The sequence below is a fragment of the Arachis duranensis genome, chromosome 2 (assembly GCF_000817695.3).
Source record: "Arachis duranensis cultivar V14167 chromosome 2, aradu.V14167.gnm2.J7QH, whole genome shotgun sequence".
Lineage (NCBI taxonomy): Eukaryota > Viridiplantae > Streptophyta > Magnoliopsida > Fabales > Fabaceae > Arachis > Arachis duranensis.
The window spans coordinates 8,772,790-8,780,174 of record NC_029773.3 but is presented as its reverse complement, the minus strand read 5'-3'; the positions used below and the strand labels follow the sequence as shown (position 1 = coordinate 8,780,174).

Here is a 7,385-nt window from a genome sequence, read left to right as displayed (position 1 = left end):
AAATTCTAGATGACTGACGTATTCAAGAGAGTGAATAAAGAAAAACTTATGGATTAATAACTCTTATTCAATTTTTACATTTAAATATGATACTTATATCTTCTCTTAAAAGAATGATGGTGTGTATGTTTATATAAATCTTGATTATACGATAAATTGTCTCTTTAATAATGCAATGTATGCCATATGTGAATATTATAGATGTGCATATTGTATGAATGGTGGCCGAAATTTATGATGTACTTGGTGTTGAAGTTTCATTTCATAAAAGAAACCAAGAGTTAATATAACTCATAAAATGAAGTTTGGAGTGAGTTAACTAGGGAAGTTTAATTATTTGTTTAATTAAGGTGTGTTAGTTGTTGGGTTTTTTGGTATTTTGTCAGTAAATTTTTGTTTTGATTGGATTATTGAGTGAAGATGGAATGTGGTAGCATTTCTTTTATTTGTAAGATTCTATGGCCTGTTAAAATTTTTGTGCACGAAGAGGCTTTTCTTAGGGCAACTGATGAGTAAAAAAAAAACGGAAACCAAAAATAAATAAATATATTTAAGGTGGTTTTAGAATTAAAAAAATAGAAAATATTTAAAATTATATAGAATTTAGAATTTAGAATTTAGAATTTTGAGTTTTGGATTTAGAATTTAGAATTTTCTTTTTTTTAGTGGTGATTTTAATTTGTTAATTTAAAATTAATAAATTAAAAAGTACTAAGTGTTTAATTTATTAATTTAAGTTAGATAAAAAAAAGTATTACTATATATTCACAAAAAAGTTCTAAATTTTAATTTATTAATTTAGGGTGGATTCAGAATTAAAAAAATTAAGTGTTTAAGATTATATAGAGTTTAGGATTCCGGGATTAGGATTTAAGATTTAGGGTTTATGATTTAGAATTTATGGTTTAGGATTTTGGATTTTGGATTTAGAGTTTAGATTTTAGGGAATAATGGTTATGGTTCTAGAGTTTAGGGTTAGGGCTTACATTTATGTTTTAGGTTTATGATTTAAAGTCTAGAATTTAGGATTTAATATTCATAAATTTAGAATTTAGTCTTCAATAATTTTATATATGTTATAATGAGAGTGGATCCTCTCCAGTGAAAAAAAAAGAACTGGATGATGTCAAGTGTTTAATCTAACTTTTCATTGTTTTCTCTCTCTAATTTAATTTTGATCCCACTTATAGAATTAAAAGTAAAAAATTACACTTTATTCTCTCAAGTGTTTTTTTCACGGGAGAGGATCAATTTCCTGTTATAATTGAAATATATTTTAGCAGAAATAATGAATTAATTTGATTTGATAAAAATAAATATAGGACTATAATTGTACTTTGATTATTATTTATGATTAATGAGTTTGAGAAACAAATTATTTGTTTGAAACTGTAAATTTTAATTAAAAATATAAGTGCACTGGTATTATTATTATTTCTGCACGAAATACTTATTTTTCTTTTTTTTTATTTGTACTAGGGTATACATTAGATCGAAAGTCTAACGACTAATTTTTCGAATACTATATAGACACAAAATGGGCAACCCTTTCAACCAATCAAGTTTCATTCCCATTTTTCAGTGAGTATCTAACTCGAAAAAGATGGTTAAGAAATACAAACTCTCGTCTATCTGTACCAACTTGCATTAGTTATTTCCTTTCTTTTATTAGGCCTAACACCGGAGCATGGCCCACACACCAAAACCCACACTTGACCTGGCAATCCTTACAACTCCACAATCCTTACAACTTCACAGTAGAAAAAACAATATTAGCATGTCAAAAATACCAATCCAACCCACCCTAAATATGTTTCACCAAAAAATAGTTGTTTTAGACTAAAAAGCCTAAACAATTAATTATCAAATTAGCTAAAAAAGTCAATTTTAATATAAAAAATACAAAAATCACTCATATTAATTAATAACAACCTGGCCCACCATTTTCTCACGCTAGTATAACTTTTTAAGAGAACAATATAGATTTTTAATTGGGAGTTAGATTCTCTAAATTTTGAATTTCACTTTAGAAGGTAAAGTATAATCTCTTATCATTTATTTCATAGGTGAAACCAAGAGAAGATATGAAAGAAAAACTATTCAAGGATAAGAAATTACACTTTACCCTCTAAAATAAAAATTTAAAATTTAGAGAATCCAAATTATTTTCAATGTAATCTTATAATGTTTCAAAAAGAGAATATTTCAAGAAAGTGATGAAATTGAATGAATTCTTTAAAAATAGTCTATTACTCACAGCTTGTACAATAATTAACAGATTGTTCGAAAAAAAACAATTGCGTCTCGCAATCTGAACTGAAATAAATAATGATGAACATCACATTTGTTAAAGCATCAATAGAAGTGGAGGAAACAGTTGCTTTAGTCATTGATGAACTTGACCATGACATAGACCGAATAACCAACGAGAAATTTATTGCTGTGTTTGAAAAATCGCTTAACAAAATTTCAAGTCATGCTCCTTTTTCATATTATTACTATGAAGAAGACATAATAAGTACATGGACAAACAAAAAGTACATACAATTATTGACGAATGAATTCCCAATTTTTTTTCTTAATGAAAAATATAGAGGGACAAAAAATCTTCTAAAATTTGAAAATAACAAATATTTTGTTTATTAAACAAATTCATCGAATAAGTTCGTCTCATATTATTCTAAAAACAAACATATTAGTATTGAAATTAATTTGGGTTGGTCGAATAGTTAGCTTACTCATCTGCTTAAATAAGCATTGTGAGTTCGAGTCCCGCCCTATGTATACAGCAATTTATTGTTTAATGACAAATCCTTAAATAGAGCTCAAATCTGCAACGAATCAATCCTTAATTTGGTGAGTTAAGAATACTGTGGAAAATTGGAAAAAAAATACTAATATTGACTGATACATTATTTTATACAAATAACGAGAATAAATTAGTTAGTCATTTTAAGATTATCAGAATTTTTTATTAGAGAGGACAATATCAAGTGTCAACTTATTACCCTCTTTGATTGTGTATAACTGCATGAAAGGCATGGGAAGAGCAGGCATGGTGGTGGAAAAAAAGGAAGCAAAACAATAGTAGATAAATCAATATGGGAAAGGTTGATGGCCACAATGTAACACCCTCACTATCAGAATGTCACGCTTTTGGCTACGTTACTCTGATAGTAAGAAGTATTATGACGACTTCATATACTTAATAATAAAATAGGAGTATTTGACTTGAAATTGTATCACTGTTCTTTTTGAAAACCGGAAAAAATATACTCTTTAAATGAAACAAAACAAGCATATACATGTACAAAACTTCTTACTCAAGTAACCTATACATATTATATACATACAAATTATACAACTCCTATCCATCTTACATAATATAATATTGATGGCGAAGGGGTAAGTAAATAGAAACTAAATAGCATTATCGACTAAGCAAAATGCAAAACAACCCTTCGTGGGCTTTTTCATCCGTCTCCTGAAAGATAAAGCTATAGGGGTGAGAACCTAACCACACGGTCTCACCACAGAATTTTAGAATTGTCATAATAAGATATTAAAAGAGAAATCTATTTTTAAGTTAAGTGATTATTGTTCGTCCTTTGAATCTTTTAAAAACCGACAACTAGTAATCCAAAAACCTTTTTTGAAAATTAATATTTAAATATCCAAAAATCCAAAACCTTTCTTTTCTTTTAAGAAAATCTCAATCAGAAACCAACCACACAATCAATCAACACAATCATTAATTCAGCATCAAAGCTTATTCTCAAAAATAGCACACCAGAACAAACACAGTCAAAATAGACAAGGAAAGCACAGGTTTAGATAGCAGTTACAGCAAATAGTTCAGGTAGCAGTTAATAATAGTTTAACAATTAGGCAAAGCAAAACAAATTCAAACCCAAGCAAAGAATACAAATACATATGATGCATGCATGTCCTATGCTAAACCCTTGGATTGTCGCCTGACGCGCATCCCCATGAGTCTATGCATAGATTTTTCTCATATATATATCAAATCTCTCGATGGGGGTACCATTCCCGGGAATTTATAAGTGGCCGGTCACCCTTACGTCATGGGGTCAATACAGTATCGAGTCTCAACTTAGAGCAAGTGGTGGCAAGCCACTACGTCTACCCAGGGAAACTCGTGTCTCAGATAATTCAAATTCATAAGCCATATGAATAACTCATTCAACATTCATCAATATCTAAGCCATTCTCAATATCATCATCATTCGTCAATCCATACCTTATTTCCGAATTCATTAAAAAATCATATTTCAAAGTCAATCCTCATCATCCTTCTTTCCATTCTGTTCATCAACAATCCCAATTCAAAAAATAATTCTTTCTTTTCTAAATAAATCAATCTTAAAACATATAATGTTTAAAACCAAATCTTTTTAAATAATTACTTCAAACAAAACTTCCAATTTTATAAAATTTCGGCAGCATCTCCTCTAAAACTCGGACTCTGCCACCCTTTTTGGGTCCCATCCAAACATTCCTCAAACTCTTTCTCAACCATTTCCAAATCTCAATCATTTTCCAAAATTCAACCAGTTCTAATATCAAATTATTTTCAAATCGAACCATTTCCAATAATAATTTTTTTTCAAAATTAAACCAGCTCAAATATTAAATCATTTATAAAATCAAACTAATTCAAAATTAAATCGCTTCCAAATTAATTCATTTTCATATCTTAAATCATTTCCAAAGCCAATTCATTTATATTATCAAATTAACTTCAAACCCAAGAAAAATCACTTTTCATAATAATTAACTAAAAAACTTTTTAAACTAATTTCTTTTCAATAATCACACACCACTCAAGCAATCAAGCAATTAGTCATTCAGTCCAGCAAACAACCACATTCATAAGACAATCATAATCACAGACATATGTTTCTCACATTAATATCTATTTATAACAACTCTATAAGATAAAATAAATTTTAAGAAAACCCTACCTCAGCAAGCGAACCCACAACCAAACGCATCAGAGAATCCCTTTTCTCCTCGGCCTGAAATCGAACGGCATCGAGTCCGACTATTTCCCGCAGCCGTAACATCCCCAAAAGTGCCACTCACAACAACACTCAATCTTGATATATTAACGTCCTGTAAAATTCAATAATCTATAACAAAACAGCAACTGAAAGAGTTCGAACAAGGAATGACTTACTGGGCTCACGAATAATTGAGAAAACGGAGGAAAGGCAGCTCCAGTGACGACGTAGCAGCTTGAGGACGCATGCAACAGCCATTGAACTCAGCACGCAAGACTCGAAGCTCGACCCTACGTTACCAACATCTTAGAATCTTTAATAACTTATAACAGATTATCGATTTTTAAAGATCTCAGAACGAAACGCTTACCGAGTCAGAGGATCCAACGGCGGTCTCCGGCGGCAGAGGCAAGGCACGGTGACAACCTCCGACAGCGGCGGTGGAGACAACTTCACGGACAGCGACGCAGTTCGGTGATGGGTTAAGCGCGCATCTCCTCCCTCCGTGGCTGAGCTCTCTCGCGGTTCTGTTTCCCCCCTTGCGTGTCCTTCTCTCGTGATGGAATAGAGGCGGCGACAGCGTGGAGCACGGCGCGGCGGTGGTGACAGAATCAGCCACTCCTCTCTCGTGCATCTCCCTTCCGCGACAGCGTAGTTGGCGGCAACAAGGACGAACAGTGAGGCAAGCTTGACGGCGGCACATGGCGCAGAGGCAGTGCGGGCTGGACGCGGTCTGGCGGCGACGCTGTGTGGCAGCGCGGACAGCTCCCCCCTTTCCCGGCACTCTCTCTCTCTCTCTCTCTCGGATTCTCCCTCTTCTCTCGCAACCTCCACTCTCTTTTCTTTCTTTTCTTTTTTCTATTCTTTGCTTTGTGAGTGTGGGTGACTTGTGTGTGTGTGTTCGCCGTGAGTGTGAGGTGCGGTGAGTGTAGTGTTAGGGTTTGGAGTGGTGTGAGGTAGATTAGAAAATTTAAATAAAAATAGGGATAATAATGTAATTTTATAAAATAAATAAAAATAGAATTATAGTGCGTGTGTGCTTTACCATATTGTGGGATCAGGTAAGGACAAATCGGACAATCCGAAATCTCTATGACAAATCGGATGGTCCACATTGTGGGCACAAATCGGAGGGTCCGAGTTGTCCCTCCCCCGCCATGTGTCGCGTCGACGTTGCTCACTACAACGGTGCTCCCTAACTCCAGCTTCCCTTTACTGCATGTATTCCCACCATCCGAGTTGAGCTTCCTTTTTATCCCACCAGCAACCATTCTCTCATCCTCTTCTTCATTCAGATCTTTTTCGTCTTCCCAAAATGACTGAAATAAAATTATAATGTCAAAAAAACAAAAATCTAAAGATGTTGATCGGTCTGAACTTCATATTATAAGATATCACTGCCATTCTGATTATGTAAGTTTTTTTATTAATTTTTTTAGATTTTTGAAAAATATAATTAATATTGTCAAAAATTTAATTATAGTTGTTGTTGTTAGTAGCTCAAGTTAAGAACATATTAGTGATATTATTATTTTTATTGTTATTATTTTTATTTTTATTATTATTATTATTTGAGAGTTATAATAGTTGTTGTTGCTGTTACTAGCTCAACGTTTCAATGAGAATGTTATTACTATTATTATTATGATGATTATTATTTGAGTAAAGTATCGTTTTTGTCCCCAACGTTTGGGGTAAGTCCTATTTATGTCCTTAACGGTTAAATCGTTCTATTTGTATTCCTAACGTTTATAAAAGTGATACAATGTTATCCTACTATCAATTATACTAACAAATCAGATTATATTTTTTAATTATTCTCACTTGAATGTATTCATTTTCAATTAGGTCTCACTTGGATGTGTTCGATTTTAATATTATACCCACTATTTGTGTTTAGATTCAATTATGTTCCTAGAAAAGTGAATTATGTAAATGTTGTAGAAATTAGTTTTAACTTTTGATGAGCTATTTTTTGGAATGGATCATCGATTCTATCCCAGACATTTGTATTCTAACTTCAAGAAGAGATTTTTAAAACTCAAACTAAAGTGTTCATGATGTGTAATTGACGGCAGGATAACATTGAATCACTTTTACAAACGTTAGGGATACAAATAGAACGATTTAAACGTTAGGGACACAAATAAAATTTACCCCAAACGTTGGGGACAAAAACCATACTTTACTCTTATTATTTTTATTGTTATTATTAATTCAGAATTATAATTGTTGTTGTTAATTTAGTTATATTATAATTGTTCTTATTAGGTCAATTTAGGAAACATATCTCAATAATTGTTAATTTAGAATTATAATTATTATTATTAAAAATTTAATTATAGGTTGTTAGTAGTTTAA

The 7,385-nt window shown here is 31.7% G+C and overlaps 1 long non-coding RNA gene across 2 annotated transcripts; it reads right to left on the bottom strand.

The window, feature by feature from the left end:
• Nucleotides 1-2,265: 2,265 nt before the first annotated feature.
• Nucleotides 2,266-6,254, bottom strand: LOC107473363 (uncharacterized). Of its 2 annotated transcripts, none has more exons than XR_001588970.3 (3): nt 5,395-6,254; nt 4,986-5,314; nt 2,266-3,484 (listed from the first exon to the last, which is right to left on the bottom strand). It is a non-coding gene; the product is annotated as an uncharacterized LOC107473363 (long non-coding RNA). The 2 variants fall into 2 exon arrangements; XR_001588969.3 differs by having other exon boundaries at nt 2,266-2,831.
• Nucleotides 6,255-7,385: the final 1,131 nt, after the last annotated feature.